The 18,955-nt window shown below is 41.8% G+C and overlaps 1 pseudogene across 1 annotated transcript in view; it reads left to right on the forward strand.

The window, feature by feature from the left end:
* LOC309797798 (3-hydroxyisobutyrate dehydrogenase, mitochondrial-like) overlaps positions 1 to 18,955 on the forward strand; it is a 48,782-nt pseudogene that overhangs the window by 15,009 nt on the left and 14,818 nt on the right. The gene's annotated exons all lie outside the window — the stretch shown is intronic.

The raw sequence follows: 18,955 nt of genomic DNA on the forward strand, positions 1-18,955 counted from the left end.
TCAGTAAGGGTTCTCCAGACAAACAGAACCCATAGGGTTTATGTGTGTATATATACACACACACGTACATATGTACATGCATACAAAAATATACAGCTGTGTATATATGCAGTATGCATACAGACATATACACATATAGTATATACAATACACACACATATACACACATATAAAATACACAGTTTGTATATATACAGTATGTATACACACATATACACATATACAATACACACATACATATACACTATACATACACACATAAAATGCATAGTTTATATATATACAGTATGTACACATATGTATAACATGCAATAGACACCTAGGTACATGTATATCATACATATATACACACATACAAAGATATTTAGGTGTGTGTATATATATAGTATGCATACATATATAATATATGCAATACATACACGTACATATAGACACACATATACACCTACATATAAAAGCATGTAGCATAAAAATATATATGTACTGTATATATAAATTCATCATATATATACATATATCATATATATAAGATATACACACATACATATACACAACGTATACACACACATACACACCTATATGTAAATATGTGCATGTAAATACACATATAAATACATACACAAGTGTGTCTATATATAGTATATACATATATACATATAATACCTATACAACGTATACACATACAGGTATACAACATATATACACACCTATATATAAATATACACTGTATACATACATACATACAGTGTACCTATACTGTATATATACACACACCCATATATCAATATATGGGTGTGTGTATATATACAGCATGTTCACATTTATAATATGTATACTATATATATACACATACATACATGCATACAATATATACACACACATATAGGCTTGTATGTATACTGTATATAGTACTTACACATATACTACAAACGCACGCACATATAAACGTGTATACATATATAATATGTATACACACATATACAAATTAATAGGCTTGTGTATATTCAGTATTTTTACATATATAGTTTTGTTTTAAGGAGTTGACTCGTGACCGTGAGGCAGGCAAGTCAGGGCAGGACTCTGGGCTGGAGACAGAGGGAAGAGCTGATGTCCCAAGGCCATTGGAGGAACAGTTCCCTCTTTCTAGGGAACCTCATTTTTCTCTCCAGTCCTTCAACTGATGGACGAGGCCCACCCACGCCGCGGCATTGACAATCTCCTTTACGCAAAATGGACCAATTTCAGCGTTAATCTCTTCCGAAAAATACCTTCCTGGCCACATCTGGAATAATGTTTGTGGTTGCCGGGGCCCCACGCAGTGCGCACATGAGATTAACCATCCCCGTGGCGATGATGACACTTTATTTTCTCCCTTGACCATTGTCACTACTATTCCAATTAAAATGGCAGTGCCACGAGGGCAGGGCATTTCCTTTTTTGCCAGTACTGAGCGTCCGCGGTCTGGTGCCTAGCATAGGCTAAATACACGGCATTTTTGTGAACAGAAGCCGGGATGCCGGCTGTCATATTTAATGAGGAATTATAGTCTTCTTATTGGGGGGGAGGGGGGGTGTGTGTGTCACGGTACGTCAAGGGCGGGAGTCGAACCCGCCACCCCAGGCCCCGAGGGCTCTCCTCGGGTCCCCACTTCGGGCCGGTGGGGGTGGCCGGGGTCAGCCGAAGACGTGCGTGCGTGCGTGCGTGCGTGCGTCGTGAGAGCGGGCGAGTCCACGGGGTGGGCCGCGCGTGCCGTGAGTGGTTCGCCCCGGCCCCCGGCTCACTGTGCTCGCCTCACGCCGGCCCGAGTTCGCAGCAGTGCTGGAGGCCCCAGGCCTGTGACCACAAAGAGGGAACCGGGGGCCGGACGGGAGCGCGGCGGCGGCGGCGGCGGCGGCTGAGGCCCAGGCCAGGCCCCCTCCCCTCAGCCGCCCGCCTGTCCGTGTGCCCCGCCCCCGCCGGCGGCGCCGCGCCCCTCCCCCAAGCGCCAGACTAGCACGGTGCGGGGGCCGCGCGCGAAGACATGGGGGAGAAGCTGGAGCTGAGGCTGGAGTCGCTCGTGGGGGCCGAGCCCGCCGTCTGCCTGTGGCCGCTGCAGGTCTACGTAAGTGCCACCCGTGCCCTCCTCCCGGACCCCCGCCCCTCTTCCCCCACGGCGCGCGCTGAGCCCACCGAGAAACGGAGCGACTCGAGTCGCCAGACCTTCTTTGGAGCCCCCCTTCCCCCCGCGCCGTGGTTCTCCGCGGCCGTTTCCAGCCCCCGCGCGCAGGGTGGGCAGAGGGGAGCCGGCGCCGGCCGGGGGCGCAGACTCGGCCGCGGGGACCCCGCGCTTCCGAGGGGCGCCCGAGCCGGTCTGCGGTTGGCTCTGCAGGGCTGGGGACCCCGGTACCCCCGGGCCTGGACTGCCGGTGGGCTTGCCCTTCTGTACTTTAGGATGTGACATGTAGGGATTCTGTTTCCTGGTAGTTTATTCTTAGCGCTGTCAACGTGCTTAGGTTTTTTTTTTTTTTTTTTTTGAGGGCACCCTTTCCTCCCTCTCTCCAGTTTTTTGTGTTTCTGTTTTGTTTTGTTTTAGTTAGGCATTTTGTCCCTCTGATCTTGAGTGGGTGGGCTGGCAGGACACTTGGAGAGGAGGCGTTCCGTCCCCTGATCTTGAGTGGCCTTTGGAAAATGACACGCCAAAGGGAAATTTACACAGAAGTCCGGTGATTCCAGAAATGCAGGGTGTCCGGCCAGGTGGGCGCACGGCCTCTCGTCCCCTGTGGCGGCGTGGTGTGCGTGTACCTTGTCTCAGGGTTTACTCTTGGGCCCCGCAGCCCACCGTCCGGAGGGAAAGCGCAGCGGGCGCCTTGGGCCGGCGCCTTTGGGGCGCCCTTTCGTGCGCTCAGCTTGCGGGGGACCGGCCTCCAGGCGACCCGGCGGGGAAGCCCGCGCGACCCGCCCCTCGCGCGGGCTCCGTGTGTGTCAGTTTTGTGGAAACTGTGTCGCGACCGGGGTCGGGGTTGGGACGCTGGGACCGCCTGGGAGCCGATGTTGACTCCGAGGCCCGGTTCTCCGCAGTTATCTGAGGTCCGAGGGTTTCCAGCCCTCCACTGCGCACTGGCGCTTTCTATTTCTGCCGTTCCTGTGCCTGGAGGCGTGGCTGAGCCTGGGCTCTGGCTTTTCCGGTTGGGTAACTCCGGGTGTCCCGGGTGGGTGACCTGAGCAGCAGTGGGCCGGGCGGGGAGACATGCCAGGGGAGGGAAACTGAAAGTGGGGAGAACCTTCAGAACTCCAGCTGATGCACTTGCCTCGCCTCCCCGCCCTTCTTACTGCACTTGTCATGCACGGGCTGGCTGGCCGGCGCATTTTTCAAAATGTAATAATTTGTGTGTCCTTAGTAGCCGTGAAGCATAGTTCACTTGTAGTGCACAGTTGTAGGAGTTTTGATCGCCATCAGGCGGCAGAGCAATCCTGTCATCCCATTTGCTGCCCTTTGGCGCCAGGGTGCCTCTAGCCTCTTGGTCACTAATCTCCTCTCTGTCCCTAAGGTTTTGGCTTTTCCAGAAAGTCAGATAAACGGAACAACAGCACGTAGCTTTTTGATTCTGGCTGCTTTGGCTCAGCAAAACCTATGCGAGATTCCTCCCGGGTTTGTTTTGTTGTTGTTGTTCTAAATATTTATTTAGTTAGTTATTTACTTGGCTGTGCTGGGTCTTAGTTGCGGCACATGGGATCTTCATTGGCGCGTGCAGTATGTTTTAGTTGCGGCGTGGGGGATCTAGTTCCCTGAGCAGGGATGGACCCCGGGCCCCCTGCATTGGGAGCGCGGAGTCTTAACCACTGGACCACCAGGGAAGTCCGTCATCCCTGTTGTTGCGGGTATGAGAAGCCACTCCTTTTTCTGGCTGTGTTGTATTCCATTTTCCGTTTGTCCATTCGCCTGCGGGTGGCAGGACTTGTGGGATGTTTCCACTTCTGAGGGGATCGGGAATAAAGCTGCTGTAAACATCCCGGGGCAGTTTTCCATGTGAACTTGGGTTTTTACCTCACTTGAGAAAATACTCAGGAGTGGGACTGGGGTCTGTGCTAAGTGTATGTTTAACAACCCTCCTGCATCTTAGAAATTGATATTTTTGAATATTGGAAGAGTTGAGAAATCCACTGTGACCCAGCACCCAGGCACTTGAAACGGAGTTGAAAGTTCATCTGGAGATGGTCACGTTGTCCCCGTCAGTCTTTTATTCGAGGCAGAGCAAGGCCACAGATTTGTAACCCTTGTAAGGAAGGCCTCGTGTGTCCAGGCCCTGGCAGGACCTGGCTTTCTAGTGGTGGGCGGTTCTGCAGTGGAGAGCGTCTTTCCCTTGCTGGCCAGACCTCGCTTGGCAGGGTGCGGGGTGTGCTGCCTGCGTGGCCGGGCGCTCTTTCTGCTGGTCAGCAGCCGTTCCTGGTGTGTCTGTCCTACTACCAGGCAGGCGGTCAGGGGCCCTAGTGAAGTGCTCAGCGAGCCGCAGCCTTCCTAAAGTTTGCGGGTAATGTCTGCTACCCTCCCATTTCCCTGCTGAGGAATTTTGCTCTCTCATGGGAAGTGAGGGGGCAGTACTTTATAAGAGTTCATGTTTTGTGATGACTCGATGCTGAATACATTAAGAAAATGGGCTCCTTCCAGAAGCCTAACTTCTCAGAAGGTCAGATTACGCATGTGACTGCACGTTTGAAATGAGTGAGCTTGTTTGTTCATTGATTCATTCATTCTGCAAGCACCTCCTGGATATTTACAGTGAGTGTTCCAGGGGGCGTGGAGGACAGTAGACAGTATTCCTTTTTTTTTTGATTTTTGAGTTTTACTTTATTTTTTTATACAGCATGTTCTTATTAGTCATCAATTTTATACACATCAGTGTATACATGTCAATCCGACTCGCCGAGCTCAGCACACCACCATCCCCACCCCCCCGCGGCTTTCCTCCCTTGGTGTCCATACGTTTGTTCTCTACATCAGTGTCTCAACTTCTGCCCTGCAAACTGGTTCATCTGTTTGAGACAGCTTTGTACTTCCCGCTTCCAGGGGCTCTCATGTGGGCGCTGCGAAGCGGGGTTTTAGATGGTGCAAGGTGGAGGGTGGGCACTAGAACCGGAGCCCAGTGCCCGGGTGTGTGTGCGCTGGATGGGGCGTGCGGCCTAGGACTCCTGCCAGCTCGGTGACCCCGGCCGAGTGCCTTAAGGCTTCTAGGTCTCAGTGTTCTCATCTGTAGCATGGGGTGAACAGGACTCACTCTCTCTGGAGGTTACAAGGTCGCACTGTGTTAATGTTTGTAGACCCTACAATGTAGAACACTTAGGACAGTTTGGAGCATCGTTAATTGTTCCACAGATGTTACCTGGTCTGTTGAACGACTGCCTGGTACACGCCAAAGCGATTAGGAAATGGATATATCCCAGCTTCATTTCCTTTCCATTAAAACAGGGTTCAGGAAAAAAAAATCTGTTTTTCAGTAGTCGTATCATATAGTGGAAAGAGCACTGGTGTGAAGGCAGCTTAGGGTTTGAATTCCAGGGCTTATGCTGTCTGTGGCCTGGGCAGGTTTCTTTTGAACTGCAATCCCCACACTTGTAAAATGACATTAATAACCACTCTTTCTGTGGGTTCTTAGAATTAATTAAGCAGGTTATGTGTGTCAAGTAGCCTGGCACTTGAATGAGTTGTCAGAACCAAGGGCTGCTGGAGACGATGCTTCTGCCCTAGGTAATCTCCCCTTCTACTGGGCGGCAGGTAAACACAAGCACAGTAGTCAGTGCTCTGGAAGAAGTGAGTTCTGGTGCTACAGAGCATAGAATCTTTTTTTAAAATTTAATTATTATTTTATATTGGAGGTTAGTTGATGTACAATATTGTGTTAGTTTCAGGTGTACAGCAAAGTGGTTTAGTTATTCATGTATCCATTCTTTTTCAGATTCTTTTCCCGTACAGTTTGTTACAGGATATGGAGTAGAGTTCCCTGTGCTATGCAGTAGGTCCTTGTGGATTATCTGTTTTATATAGAGTCGTGTGTCTATGTTAATGCCAAACTCCTAATGTATCCCTCCCCCCCCACCTTTCCCCTTTGCAGAGCACAGAATCTCGGAAGGGAAAGTTCAGGGTAGGCTTCTTGGAGGAGGTGCCATCCTTTCTAAGGATATGTAGAAGCTCCTGGGGTGGCAGGAGGGAGCAGTGTGTGTCAAAGTTTGAGAAATATAAGAAAATATGGCAAAACTAAGGTATAGGACTGGAACTCAGGGTTTGGGAAAGAAATGAGAGTTGATACTGGAAACTTAGTGGGGCCCAAGAGAAGGGGGCCTTGTTTGTCCTGTCAGAAGTTTAGATGTTTATCCTGAAGGCTGTGGGAAACCCTAAAGAACAGTGAGATGGACTTGTGGTTTAGAGACTCACTCGGACCTCCATGTGCAAGGCACTTGATTGGGTGCAGGGTGAATTGTAATCTAAGGTTCCCACTTAAGTTATAAAAGGTTGGACTGGATTTTGCAGATGTGAGAGAGAATGGGTGGGGCCTGGTGACCAGTTAGAAAAGGGAGGGCAGCAAGCGTGGGTGACAGTTTACAGCTGCATCTTTTTGAGAGATACAGAGCACAGTAGGAAGGGATTGGGGGTGGGGAGAGGATCTTACTTCATCTTCAGTGCTTTAGAGGGGCCTGGTAGCCAGGTCTGGGCCCAAGGTTCATATCTGGGCTTTTGGGGAGGAGAGGTGTTTGAAGGCATGGGAGAGACTTAGGTTACCCACAACAAGATCCAAAGAATCATAGGTCTGAGGGCTTTTTAAGTGGGTATATTGAGGAAGTTTATAAGCTGAAAGAAAGCAACCAGCAGAGAAAGGGTGTGAAGATGTAGAAGAGGAAATGATTGTTCATTTGTTTTCAAAAAGCTGAATACTTATCGTGTGCCTGGCCCTTTTCTAGGATCTGGGGTTCTCACCATGTGTTACCTCTTCTGCAAGGACAGTTCAACTCATCCCCTGGTGAAGAGAAGTCAGATTATTCTTTGCATCCCATTCAGGTGTAGGAACTGTTCTGTACCTCTGAAGGGACTTTACTTAACCAGAGTAATAAGTTAGAAATCAAAAGAAATTAGAGCTGGAAGGGACCTTAAAGGCCACTGTACTTAATTTTGCCTAATATTTTACATTGATTGTCAGAAAAATGCAGAGCCCATTCTCTTCAGAATGCCTTCACTGAACTTTCTTTATGACTTTCATCCAGTGGGTCTAGCTTGTAAATTTTGGCCTCCTCCTAAATTTGCTTCTTCATCCACATTACCTTTTTCCCCGACTATGGTAGAAACTCCTGGGTGGTTTCGCGGCCCCTGGTCTCAGTTCCTCTAAGTTCATCTGCCTACTCGGGTTGAGTGATCTTCTAACATGACAAGATATGCCTAAAATAATGCTGCTAATGGCTTGCCCACACAGAGTTAGTGCATACTAGCCGCCCAGCGTGTGCTCTGCACAGAGGCCTGTAATCTGAACTGTGCTTTGCCAAGCCTCCTGGGGCTCTTTGGCCCTGAGGAAGGGGAGCTTTTTGTGATCACTCCCTTTGTCTAATTGGTCCTTCAGCAGTGGGGAGCCTTCTTCTAATCAGCGGAGGCACCCTTACTCAGCCAGTGGTAGCCCCAGGCCTCATCACCTGTGGGATACAAGCCATGCTCTCTCCCAGGCTTGCTTGGGCCAACATGTCTATTTTTATTTCTGTCTCTCCTCACACTTGGACTCCTGGTCTTTAGTCATCCCCACCTGCAGTATTTACAGTGCCCAGCAGGTGTCAGGCTCGAGTGTCTTTTCACAGATGTTTCCTCTGCAGTTAATGCACCTCCTACTCCAACTCTGCATAGCCTCATCTTTCTAGGCTGTACTTCAGGGTTATCATGAAGCCATCACTTAGATATAACTTTTGGCCTCCATAGGCACTTGTGTGCTTAAAGGTTATGGTTCTTTATCTCATGTGATTGAAATTTTGAGTTTATAGATCTTCGTCCTTAATGAGGCTTTAAGGACAGGAATCATTTCTAATCCTTAGCACAGAGCAGATGCTTTTTAACGGTGATAAAATGTATGGTTTAAATGACTCATTTTACAATAATTTTGCTTTAGCTTCCGATAGAAATAAAGTTTCCAGATGTTGTGTTCCTGCAATAAGAAATAAAGATGTGACCTTCCAGTTGCGTAAAGCTCATCAATGCTGTGTAAGTGCGTCGGGTGTGCTAAGGAACGTGGATCCAAGTGGGCTAGTTGTGAGAGAGAGAGACTTAACTATGTTAACAAAGGTAAGCCTTCATTGTGTCCTGCCAACATGTGATAGTTGCTTTTGGGCAAACTAAATTTATAAAATTTTAAACTGTTCCTCGCCATTAAAGGGATTGAATATTGGGCCACTTTGGTGCACCTGTGTCTTGCGAATTGTCCAGTTGGAGATGGAGGTTTAGAAAGTGAGTTTCAGTCTTGTTTAAGTCTCTTCCCATCAGACTGGTCTTGTGATTTCCTACACACCATGTTACTTCCTGTCTACCTTTCCTTGGTGTTGTTCATGCCTGGATTGTCTCCTGTACCTGCTCAAACCTTGGTCCATTCTCATTTGTACCATGGAAGTTTGTCATGCCGGATACTGTCAGAATTAATTTTACTTAAGTTTGTGTTAAGGTGCAAAGCACACGTTTTGTATATTGTCTGTTTTTTGTGTTTGTTTATATTTTTATGGTTTCTCTTCAAGAAATATTATGAGTAGGGAAATAACGAGATGTAAAGAGAAAAAAAGTCATCATTCTCTTTCAAGTTGTTAGAACATCTACCTGCAATCATAATGCACTGTGGTATGTGTTAAAATAGGAAATATATGTCATGTCCCGTAGGAGCAGGAAAGTCAGTGGTGTTAGGGTGTGTCATGGAAGTAATCACAAAGCAGGTGACTGCTGGTTGGGGTCCTGAAACATTAGTGTGTGTTCCTTGTGTCCAGTAGTGGTCTGGAGGGGTCAGGAAGCGTGCCTTTCAATTTGAGGGAACAGAGGGTTTGAGGTCCTCTCTGTTCTATTGCTCTAGTATAGTATACTGCATAGCAGCTCATAAAATACTGTGTTTATAGTTGATATTTAAATCGCTGATTGATCATCAAGATTGGGATGTATCATTGGAAATGAAAATAGGAAGAGTCTTATGCTTTTTAGGTTTTTCCTTTTTTTCCGATGTCTCAGAAGGCTCTTTGACGGGGGACTTTTTATTCTCCCATACAATTCCATGAATACTTATACCCTGGCACTTATTTTAATGGCATTTTCCATTTATAAATGTCTCTGAAACACGTACTGTGAACTATTTGAGGGTAATGACCATGGCCATGGATGACACATCTTAAATGTGCATCGTGTTAATGTTTGAGTGTCAAGTGGTCTACCATCAGTGCTTCCTTCTTTCACCCAGTTTTCTTCCTCATTTCCTTCTCCAAATTTGTCTCATTTTTCTACTCTCCCTTTTGCTTCTCTATTCTTGCTTTCTCTTTCCCATTGCGTGTGTCATTCTTCTTCTTCTTCTTCTCCTTCTGACTTCATTATTATGGCCAACCAAAACCTTTTCTAGGATTGTCTCTATCTTCCTTTCCTCTTCATTGCCATCCACAAACTCTTAGAGAATATTGTTGCTTGAGTCCCTTACTTCCTAGCATACCCATGTACTTCCTGATCACTTTAGAACATTGAAAAGGGTTGGAATTTTTAAAAATAGGTAATTATAATCAGTCTTCTTTCACCTCTGGCATGACTCTTCTTCCTCAATCTGACCATTCTGAAGTCTAGAAGTACTCCAGCTCATTGGTCTCCCTTACCCCCATGTTTAGGCCAAAGAACTTGTGAAACCTTAGCCCTGTTTAATACTTGAATTTATCAAAACATAAGAGGGCTAATTCTGCCTAAGGGCACCAAAGAAGAATAAAGATGCCACAGATAAACGTTTAGTCCAGATTTATAATGGACTCTTAAGTGCCTAGTTGAGTGCTAACCGTTAACTCACTTGAACAACAGGGAGTTCATGACACAAACTAACATGTTAATTGTATAGACACTTCACTTCACCATTCCTCAATGTAGCTGATAAACTGCATCCAGTTAGCTTAAATACATGAATGATGAATTTCCCTGCGTATATAAATTGGGAGTTCCTAAAGTTTTCTTTTTCCCTTTGTACAACTACTGACTGCCACCTCGCTTGGTCAGTGCAATAGAAAATGATGACTAAGAAACACATTGTCTCAATATCAGTGGACATAATGTCCTAGTAGTCTATAAAAATCTCAAAATTCTTAATCTAAAAGGTAGTTCTGCCAATCTTATATCCTTTTCCTTTGTTAATATAAATATCCAATCTATGAAGGTCTCAGTTTCCTTACTTAGAATATGAGGTGGATAGATTTGCTAATATCTAGGGACCTTTCCAATTTTAATATTCCCTAGTTATAAGGGCTGAGCCAAATACAGTGGCCCCCTTAATCATTAACCTCGCTCATGATGAAAGTTATCAGCAAGTTCTACTTGTAAGAGATCAAACATTCATATCCATGTATATTGTAGCACATTGATTTTTACAGAACTCAAAGTAACACAACATAGTTACATTCATAGACTTAAGGTCACTGTGGTATACTTTACAATTTTTCTTTTCCCTAGGAAGGAAATGTAGATCCCTAGGAAGGGATTTCTTTCTCTGCCTTTCAGTAATGTAAGCCTTTTATTATCTCTTGGATCCTAAAAATGGGTAGGGTTTTGGCAGGTGGAGCTTAGGACAGACATTCCAGGTGACAGGGACAACACGAGAAAGGGCAGAAGGAAGAATGGATTTTCAGAAAGACTTGATATCTTACATGATGAGAGCAGCGTTTCACAATCTCTGTCCTGCAGAACACTGGTTTTAGATGATGTTAATGTAGTTACAAGACAGAAGCATTTGGGAAGAGCCGTACTCTACATCCTGACATGAAATTCAAGTTTCACTTTGTTACATTACATACTCTGAAAAGTTTTGGAGGAAGGAATTGATTTATTTTTGTTTAATTCAGTCTTACTCACAGTTACTTGACAAACCTATATTCAGCTGGTGGGACTGTATTTTGTGAAAGGCCAATCGGAGAAATGGTGAGATGGAGCTTAGGCTATTTCTCTGTTGGGACAGGCATGTGATTATTTTTCTTATAATTCTTTACTGTTTGTCCTAACAATTGTTACTTTGCAGGAGTCAGTTTTTTTGTTTTTTTTTTTACATCTTTATTGGAGTATAATTGCTTTACAGTGTTGTGTTAGTTTCTGCTGTATAACAAAGTGAATCAGCTATATGCATACATATATCCCCAGGATTCAGTTTTAAGCCCTCTGTTTTTACCTGAGTTATTGGGACTCTTAGAAAGCTCAACAATCCTGGAGTCTTCATCTCTGATGTAGTTTCCAGAAGCTCCTGGCACTTAACCACTATTTCCTCTTGATTCTTTTCCTCCGACTTCAGACTTCTTCCGATTATGAGCTGATGGTTTTCTCAGCCTCTAGTGTCAAAACCAGCTACCTCACTCATCTTCATTGTCTCAGTTACAAGGTGCAATATTTCCCATGTTTATATGTGTCAAAATATAAGTCAGGGATTGATACATAGCATATGCGTAATAAAAATTGTATTTCTTTTTTTTTCTTTGTTCAAAGGTATCCAAACACTGGCCAAGTTCTTAAATTGAAAGTAGAATGATCTAACTTATTCAGCTCATCCAACCATCAATATTCAATACTTGTCTTTTTTCTTACACATATTTCTTGTATTCCAATTGTGACATTCTAGAGCACAGTGAGTACATTTATAACTTATTACTGCATTACTACCTTGGCTGTTCCTTGACCAAAATTTACTTCATACAACTGACAGCCTAATTAACCTACTAGAGTTTTTTTTTAATGTACGCATACATTAAAAAAAACTCTAGTAGGTTAACTACATTGCTAATAACTGAATTTTTACATCTCTACGCACCCATGTATCCAACACCAGATCAAGATATTATAAAATATTTCTAACAGCCTACACGGTTCTCTGTTACTTCTCTCTGTTCCATACTCTCCCAGGGCAACACCTAAGCTGACCTCTATCTATCACCATATATGACATACGTGGAAACACACAGTGTGTATTCTTTGGTATCTGGCCTCTGATTACATATCATTATATCGGTAGTTTATTCTTTTATTGTGTTTTCCTGATTTTTTAAACCTAGACATTCATACAGTGTCAAAGTACCACTGAGTTCTTCATATTATTATGCTGACCTCCATCTTCAGGGGCTTTCCACAGTCTTCCATGTGTCTTTCCACCTACTTTCTCTTCCATCTAATTATGTTTCATTTAACCAACCTCAGCCAGCCTTCCCCCATATTCCCCAACACGTAGCACTCCTGTGTTCAGCCAGTTTTGTCCCCTATTCCATAAGGCCTTTGTGCCATTCCTGACACTGTGCCTGTTCCCTGCCCGGAAGGCCTGTTCCCTACCCTCTATATACTTGTTCAAGACTCAGTTTAAATGCTACCTGTTCTGAGAAGTCTTCTCAGAAGAAGCCAGTACTTTTTGGAATCCTTCTTTAATGAAATCCCATAGCAAGTGTAATCTGTCCTCCCTGATCTGGTAATTAATTATCCATTGGTCCTATCATATAGTGTTTGTTTTCCTTGTGTGCTGTTATTATTTATTGAAGCAGATTACAGTGACTTGAACCAGGAACTGGGTCATTTTCCTCTTCATTTTAGTGCAAGTTTCTGTGATATGAAGTTAAACTCTTTTTCCCTCACTTCCCATTCACCCTCAGCAGTTGTTAAACATGAAGTACAAGTGAAACTTGTTGGTTAACAGGTTTTTGTGGTCCTTGGTTCTGGTCCCTAGGTCTAAGCTGCACTTCTGTAGTGCTAATTTGACTGATTTCTTATTGTCACGTAACTCAGGAATTAACTAAATCATTACAAATTTAGATACATATAAGATAGTATAAAAAAAAAACCCAGTGGATATCAAAAGTTTTGGCCTGGAGGAGAGTGTCGTATGAGTCCTAATTTGGTGGGGTTCACACTTAATGATCGAGCCTTCCAATATTCCACTGTAAGTAAGAAAGAGGTATGCAAATATATGGTTAATGTTTAACAGTGTTGATAAAAAAGAGAAGAGAGAAAGGGACGACAGATATTTTGAGGGCCTTGTGGAATTCATGAACAATTATGATTGGATGGGGAAAAAGAAGAACCGAGGGCTAACCTCCCGCAAGTGAAGTCAGGAAAGAGAGAAGGGCTCATCTGGTATGCAGGTAGAGAGGTTTGACCTACAGAATCTTAGAAAACCTCAACAATCTGAGCAGTGTTTGCAAGAGGCAAACTAAAGGGCTAACAAAAGTCTGCAAAAGTCTCACACAAAGAACTCTGGCATGGTGTTCATCATCTAGCTAATCCTAACATGCAGACATTGATGAGAGTAAAGTCAGGTCTTTACCAGAGTGGGTTTCTTATTTGGGCAACTGGGTCAAATGAAGAAAGGCAGGTGTAGGCTGCCAGAGTAATAAATAAGGAGAGGAAAAAACAAAAAGAACGAGACATATCATTCATCAGTGATTTCCCCCCAGTATTCTTAGCCTCCACCTTATCTCCATCTTGCTGCTAACACAGGAACTAGACCGAACAGTGAGGTAAAAGGTCTCTACAGAAACTGAGGTAATATAGAAAATAAAAAAATAAAACATAAAATTGTAAATTTTCTTCCTAGGGGTAATTGAGATGATAGTTCAATAATAACATAAGATCAGGTGAAGTCTAAAGAAATTTTAGAAAAGCTGGATAAAGTAAGAAAACATCTGTTCGCTGGCATCTGAATGTTAGAGAGACACCAAGACATGTGGGCCAAGTTGTGGAGAGAAGGGAAACACAGACGCAAGCTTGACACTTGGTGCAGCTTTTGTCCTTGGGGCATTTGCTGATTCAGCTCATACAGCCTAGGAGCTGAAAAGCCAAAGAGTTCAAAAGACTGTAACCACAGAAGCCAATGGGCAACAGCTCAAGCTAAAGGCAACAACTAATGGAATGATAAGCTAAGTGTATCTTTAGTCTCACAGGGCTGCGGGAACCATTACATTTAAAGCCTAACAAATACAAGGGTAGTTGGGAATAGGGAGAATCCAAACATTCACATGGTAATCCCAAAGGGCAACACCCATAGAGGAAGGACAAGACAGAAATAGACCAACCTTCACACAGACTGAAAAACGGCTTTGAATGAGCTCAAACTGAGAATGGACTAAGGTTACCAGTCCCTATAGTAACTGTCTGCCATGGGCCAAAGTAAATCTTTTCAAGAGAAAGATAACAACATCCAGAATGTGGAGGTATCTTTATAGTTTCGTAAAATAATTTAAGCCCAATTTTAGTATAAAAAATAATTGGACATAACCAGGAAAAAGACTAAATGATCAAATGTTCAAAAAAAGAAGAAAGAAAGAAAAAAGACAACATAAATAGACACAGGAGGACAAGGGTTAGCAGGCCTTGGTTTAAAAAAAACAACAAAACTACTATGGTTAAACAAAGAAAATAGACACATGGCAAATAAACATATGAAAAGATGCTGCACATTCCATGTCATCAGTGAATTTTGAATTAGAACAATAATGAGATACCACTACACACCTATTTAAATGGCTAAAATCCCCAAACTGAAATACCGAAGTTGGTGATAATGCAGAACAATTGGAATTCTCATTTGTGGCTAGCGGGATACTTGGCAGTTGCCTACAAAATAAACGTACTTTTACCATACAGTGATGTAGTAATCACGCTCTTTGGTATTTACCCATAGGAACTGAAAAGTTATGAAAAGTTATGAAAGTAAGAGCCTTTACAGTGAGAAAATTCTATGATTCTATGGTTTTTCAACTCATTAATTTGTGTAGTTCATCCATTTTACTCATTGTATACACTTAAGTATATTGTTCCTTGAAATGGCCATTCAAAGGTGTTTCCTGTGCCACACACTATGAATGTTAGGGTTGGTCCTGTGTAAATCTTACCCCCATTGAATTAGTATTATCCCTAAACAAGCAACTTTGTTCCATAAGGAAACAAAAAAGAGGTTCAGAAATGTCCAAACTAAGTTTTTATAAAACTGTGTTATCAAATCTTATTTATCAAAAAACTTCAAACATAGCAGTATGAGTTCCCATATACCCTTTACTCAGCTTCCCCAAATGTTAACATTTTATATTACTAGAGTATAATTATTGAAAGCAGAAAGTTTACATTGTCACAATGCTACTAATGATTTATAGACTCGTATTCAAATATTGCCTATTGTCTTGTGGTCCAGATTCAAATCTAGGATCCCTTATTGCATTTGCTTGTCATATCTCCCCATTCTTCTCTAATCTAGGATAGTTCCTCAGTCTTTTTTTGTCTGTTATGACCTTGAACTAATGGAAAATCTTATGCAGTCATTTTGTAGAATTTTTCTCAAATCGGGTTTGTTTGATATTTTCTCATGGTTAGACTGAGGATATGAATTTCTTGACAAGAAGACTTCAGGAGAGATATTATGGCATTTTCAGTACATATTAGAGCTACAAACAAATCTGTATGTCTCACTACTGGGGATGCTAACCTTGATGACTTAGTTATAATGATAGCTGCAAAATCACTATTTTTCCCTTTGTAATTATTTGAGATTGTTCAAATATTCTGCTTCTTGTTTAATTTTCCCATACTAATTTTAGCATCCATCAATAATTTTTGACTCCACCAGGTACTGTGGTGTTTGATGATTGTTCATTTTCTATTCCCATCATTCCCTCTACATTTATTAACTATAATTTGAGTATAAGAAAGAGCTGTTCTTCTCATTCATTTATGTATTTATCTGGTTATTTGTTCATATATATACATACATCAGTGTGAACTTGTGGATATTTATTTTATTCTACGGGTTAAAATTTATTACTGTCATTAATAGTTTTGTTTCTCAAAGTGTTCCATATTTGGTCACTGGTACTCCTTCCAGCTGTCTCCTATATTTTTCCTACATGGCCATACAGTTTTTGGAGTAATATCTTACTTTCTGACACCACAAAATGCTCCAGACCCATCTTTTACTTTCTTCTGTCTCAGGCTTGAATCAGTCATTTCTCCATGGAGTTCTTGTTCCTTGCATTAATAATGGTATTCAGAAACCAGAATCTTGGTATGAGGTGGATTTATCACTATCCAAGCTACCTCATTGTGTTTTCAGCAGAGAGAGCTAAAAATATATATACGAATACATAAAAATATACAAGTATCTCTATTTTCATATTATCTATCTGGGTGTGTGTGTATACACACACACGTGTGCACACACACACCTTATCTATCATCTGTCTACCTACATATATATATATAACTTCAAGTTGATATATGAATTCAAATTGATACCTTGATTCCAATCCAACACCACAGGGTTTATTCTAGCCTCCCTTACCCTTTCCTTATTTGTCACTCTTTAACAATTAGAAACCTGATTCTCATTATTTGCAGTCTATTTAGTCATTTGCTCAATTCTGGAATACACATAAAATATTTAAAAAATCATTAACCTGTACACGTGTGAAAAATAAATTTACTAACAAGTTCAATATTTGTGTACATTTCTTTTTGTCTTTAGCTTTTCAGTATATATTGTGCATGGTTAATGACAGTGTATTAAAATACTGTTTTCCAAAGTTACTTAGGTTAGCTCTTTCCCACCTCCTTCAGTGTGTTTTTTTTCTTCTGCAGTGTGAGAAAATCCAGTACTTTGTGTTCAACTCAGACTACCAAACCAGAAGTTCTGGCAGAAAAGGTGATAATCCATATGTGCAATAAGATCCCCAGGTGATTCTTTTCATTGGAGAAATATGAGGAACACTGCTTGACGTCTCTACAACTAAGATGTCTAAAATGAAACTTCAATTATTCCTTCTTCCAAACTGTCCCATCCTGCAAATCTTTTCTTCCTCAGTGAATGGTGCCATGATTCACACAAAAACTAACTCAGTGCAAAAACCTGGGAATGATCCTCAATTCCTTCCTTTTCTTCACTTTCTGCATAGACTGCATCATTAGGTCCTCTGGAATCTCATCTCTCTCTCTCTCTCTCTCTCTCTCATCACATACATAATGTTTCTCTTCATCTTCATTGCCACCATCTTAGCCACTACCATTTCTCCTTTGCTCTACTTGAACAGCCTAGTATCTACACAACTATCTTTTCATTTAATTGCTTTCTCTTGCATCTAAGATAAAGTCGAAATCCTTAGCCTTATAGATTCTGGCCTTGCCTTTTCTTGTAAGTTGTATTTTCATACTTATAAGTACAGGCACACTCACACGCACACACATATAGTTGGTATTGTTAGTTTAGGTTTGGTTTGCCCTCCCATCCTAGCATGAGAAAATTAAGAAACAAAGTCAAACCAAAAAAAAACTTTAAAAATAAATTTGAATAATATCCTTTCCCTCCAGAACATTTCTCTAAAGCAGTATTATCATTAGTGGCAGTACAGACCAGAATTTTTTCCCTTAGACATAAAGGCATGGTGAAGAAGTCTCATTAAAAACTGGAATCTAAGCTTTCAATGTCAAATTCTGTCTCTAATCTTCTGCAGTAAGCCATAATGATTAAAGTATAGGAATCTGAATCAGAGGTCTGGTTTAGTATAATCTTTTTTGTAATAAGCTTTGTACCTTAGACAAGTCATTTATCTCTCCATTCCTTAATTTCTTCATTTATAAACGGAGACGTTAAGAGTATTGATATTCAAGGCTAATGAAAAAAGAATGCATCTAAGTACTGTATCAAACACTTTAAAAAGTAACCAGTTCAGGTTCTCTGCCCATTTTTAAATTGGAATATCTGGGGGGTTTTGATATTAGATTGTATGATTTCTTTAGATAATTTGGATATTAACTCCTTATCAGATATATCATTTGAAAAAATCTTTCATTCAGTAAGTTACCTTTTCATTTTGTGATGGTTTTCTCCTCTCTGCAAAAGGTTTTCAGTTTGATATAATCACACTTGTTTAATTTTACTTCTGTTGGCCATGCCTGAGGAGATAGACCCCCCCCCAAAATATTGCTAAGATCGATGTCAATGTATTTTTCCTAGGGGTTTTATGGTTTCAGGTCTTAAATGTGAGTCTTCAATCCATTTTAAATTTATGTTTATGTATAGTGTAAGGAAATAATTCAGTTTCACTCTTTTGCAAGTAGTTGTCCAATTTTCCTAACACCATTTATTGTCTTTATTTCATTGTATGTTCTTGCCTCCTTTGTTGTAGATTAATTGATCATATAACTGTGGGTTCATTTCTGGGCTCTCTATTCTATTCCACTGACCTATGTGTCTGTTGTTATGCTAATACCATACTGTTTTGATTACTGTAGCTTTGTAGTATAGTCTGAGATCAGTGCATGTCGTACCACCAGCTTTGTATTTCTTTCTCAATATAGCTTTGGTTATTGGAGGTTTTTTGTTTGTTTGTTTGGATGATTCTATACAAATTTTAGGATTATTTGTTCTAATTCTGGGAAAAATACCATTGGTATTTTGATCGGGGTTACATTGCTTTGGGCATACATACAAATGACCAAAAGACACATGAAAAGATGCTCAATATCACTAATCATCTGGGAAATGCAAATCAAAACCACAGTGGGATATCACCTTACACCTGTCCGAATGGCCATCATCAAAAAGGGAACCCTTGTGCACTGTTAGTGGGAATGTAAATTGGTGCAGCCACTATGGAAATCAGTACAGAGGTTACTCCAAAAGTTAAAAATAGAATTACCATATGATCCAACAATTCAACTTCTGAGTATCTATCCAAAGAAAACAAAAACACTAATAAGAAAGGATGTATGCACCCCTCTGTT

Source organism: Mesoplodon mirus (genome assembly GCF_964341445.2).
Source record: "Mesoplodon mirus genome assembly, contig: HAP1_SCAFFOLD_999, whole genome shotgun sequence".
NCBI classification, from domain to species: domain Eukaryota; kingdom Metazoa; phylum Chordata; class Mammalia; order Artiodactyla; family Ziphiidae; genus Mesoplodon; species Mesoplodon mirus.